Here is a 3479-nt window from a genome sequence, read left to right as displayed (position 1 = left end):
GTGATAAGAAAGTTTTGCAATTTGTTGTTTGGGAAAGAAAACTGGCATTTTTGTCACCTAGGAATGAATCCTACTTTCACCTTGCTGGTTATTGATATTAATTATGCTTGTCATGAACTTAGGGCAAATGCACAAAGTAATATTTTCGCTTAACTTTAATACATGGTTGGCAAGTATACACAGCAGTTTTGTATCAGGAAGGTCTAACAGTTATCTTCAAGCTGAATACTTTATATAAATATTATTTTTGTATTGTGAATGTCATTATAAATTCTAACATGACAGGCATAAACTATGATACATTTTGATGTTAAAAGAATAAGGAACACAGTACATTATTGACAAAGAAAGTTCTTGCAGAGAAGACAGTTTTTCCTTGAAGTGGCTATCACAGTAAAGTTCAAGTAAGTGAAATCAACATCTTTTATATAATTATTACTTTTAGCTCCATAAATTGCATTAAAGCTTTGAATGTATTTTAATGATATTACAGATTTCAGTATGTTAAAAACTTCTGCAAACTGTGGCAACTTCTCTTTTCTGAATATAAAAATTACCTACCCAAAACTACACTTCCCATAAAAGGAAAGTGATTTCTGATATAATTTTAAAAAAGCACACTGCATGTCAAGTTTTCTAACACTGAAGATAAGCCTTGGTTGCTGATAGGCCATTTTCCCTTTGTCAGCCTAATGTAAAAAGACAAGAAACCACCTTGAGGCCAGAAGCCACAAATGCCTTGCCCACCTTATGGGCCTTAAAGGCCTTTCTGTCCCTTTCTCTGTGTTCCAATGGCTTTCTCTCTGTTTTGCAGAATAACTCTCATGGGAGGAGAAAATCCGTAAATATTGACTTCCCTCTGTCCCTGTAGCTGCTTATGTGTAAGGCTTGGGATTCTCCTGACATCCCTAAGAAATGACCAGACCTCGACAGCTGAGGACCACAGCCCCCATTTGGGGATGTATATTAGGTTATTATATCAACAGTGGGTATTAAAATTATCAATGGTGCCACTCAAAGTGCATGTCAAACACATTCTTCCATGGAGATTTCCTGCAGGGAAATAATTCTAATTCAAAGCAGACAACTGACTGAGTCTCTGGGTATGCTGCTTAGCACTTACAGAGGAGTGAATTTCAAGATGTGGTGAGGGATATAAAAGTCCTAACAAGGGGTGTCAGCTGGAGGAGATGAGAACAGCTGAGTGCACATAAACCTCCTTTAGAGGAGTTCTCAAGAGACTCCATGTCTCCAGTGATGGAGATTACCACATTCTCCAATACACCAGCTCAGGTGAATCTTTCACCCTGCCTCCATCGTGAATCATTCAAGGTGGGTAAAGAGTTAAAAAAACTCCCACAGCAGAAAACAAAACAAGACATTTACAAAACCAACTAAGTTGTCAGGTGGAAAAAAAAAAAAAGAGTGTGAAGGCCATTGAGTTGGTAGGTAGGGACTAATTCCTTGGCTTGGGACCTGCACAAAGAAGGTGAGAGTTTGGGGCCTGCGCAAAGCAGCTGAGAGCAGAGAGGGGAAAGAGCAATTTTGTCAGGACATTTAAATTTAGATATGAATGAGCGTATCATCACCCTCCATGCACCAAAAGGTGCCAGTTTTCTTATGCAATGAAGCTTAAAGGGTCTGGCTATTGCTTCTGCAACAAAGGATTTTGCTTATCACCTTATAGAAGTGCTTGATCTAATCTCTTAATCTAGTTTAGGTTGTCTCCCTGTTTTGGACATTCTCATCTCTCTGTGCATGTTTGATACGTGTGTGTGTGTTTATAGTAAAAAAACTCCATGTATTTGAAAGTTGAAATTGTCAGAATCACAATTTTCTGTTCGCCCCAGCATAAAAGCCTTGTCTCACCCTTGCAGTCACAATTAATTCATCTCATGCCACTGTAACATGCAGAAGCTTTAATTATGTGACTGCAGATTTCCTGCCCACTTCCCCTCCCCATGCTCTGTTTCACTCCATACATAAATGCCACTATTTTAGTTCATTTTGCTGTGGCTCTGTGTGGTCTGGATTTGAAGCACTGTCAGTGACCTCTGTGGAAGACCTCAGTGGGGGGACCAGGTGGGCTCCCAGGCTAACACACCTGAAGTCTGGGTATTTCACTTGACTCTAATTTACAAGAGGGTCACACATATCTGCTCTGTGGATGTCTGTCCTGCACAGGTCATGGCAGCACAACATGCCAGCTGTGAAGGTGACCTGGAAGGTCAAAAGACTTGTGACTTGTGGTTCTCTTCCCCATTGTCAGCCTTGGGGAAAAGGTGACCATAGAGGCCAGAACCTTGTATTGGCAATATTTAGAATTTGGGAGCGAACTTTCAAGGATTTTGTCTCATCAGTACTTTAGCCTCTCTCAACAGGCCTCCAGGGACATGTAGCATTTTTATATTGCTGATTCCTTGTAACTGCTGCCTTCTGCAGCCATCAGTGTATCCATATTACACTCTTGGGATTAACAAAGTGCTGCTTCCCTTTTTCCTTATCTTCTTTGCCCCTCAATAAGTTCATCCCACACCACCCTTTATCCATTATACTCACCATGGAATTTTCTTTAAGTCAGGTTTTCCAGGCTGCTCAGAGTGCCATCTCAGTTCCGCTGTTTTAGGGTGGCTTCTGGTTCATAGCTTATGTACGTACATTCAGTGAAGTGAATTAACCCAACTACATGTCTTCTTGATAATGGTGCTGGAATTGATTTATTTTTTTAATTTCTACATCATGGGGTTTTTTTTAAATTTTTTTCCTTCTCTATTTGCCAGTGGTACAGTGTTTATTGTACAAGGGAGAAATCACCTTGTTCATACTCTATTATGTTTAGGATATGACTACTATATTCCTGCAGACAGTGAGACAATGAATATTGTCAATAGTTATCTAGTGGAAATGGGAGACAGAAATTTAGGAGTGTGAATCCACAGTAATATCTAGGATGTAGTTTTATGATTATTTGCAATAATGAGAAGATGTCACGAGAACCGTAACGTTATTACAATTACTTCAAGACAAGCAGACATCAGCTTGTAGAAATACGCTTTACTGTTTCTCTTCTACAAAGAAAAAAACCACCTTTGTTCTGTGAAAACTGGGAAGATTGTGGTATGAATGTGATATGAATGAGGACTCACAACTGCCTTTCAGAGTCTGAATTTTGGGATAAAAACAAATAAATTAGGCAGACAGGGATGTGGCCAAATTAGCACTAAGCACTGCCTAAGCACTGCCTGTGGATGGGATGTTTCTTGAATAAGGAAATCTTCCTTTAAAAACCCAAAAGTTGAATGTAAAACCTGCCAGACAATCAGTACACAGGGATTTAGGCAGGAACCAGCTCTTCTAAATATTAAGTCTTCATGTGGAGCAATTTTATTTTTTAACATAAAGCCAGGAAATATTTGAATGCCTTTTGCTAAGCTGTTCACCCCATAGCCCCAATGATTTATTACTGACACCAGCTGACA

Source organism: Geospiza fortis, unplaced genomic scaffold, assembly GCF_000277835.1.
Source record: "Geospiza fortis unplaced genomic scaffold, GeoFor_1.0 scaffold200, whole genome shotgun sequence".
Classification (NCBI taxonomy): Eukaryota; Metazoa; Chordata; class Aves; order Passeriformes; family Thraupidae; genus Geospiza; species Geospiza fortis.
Note: the sequence above shows the minus strand (reverse complement) of the source record.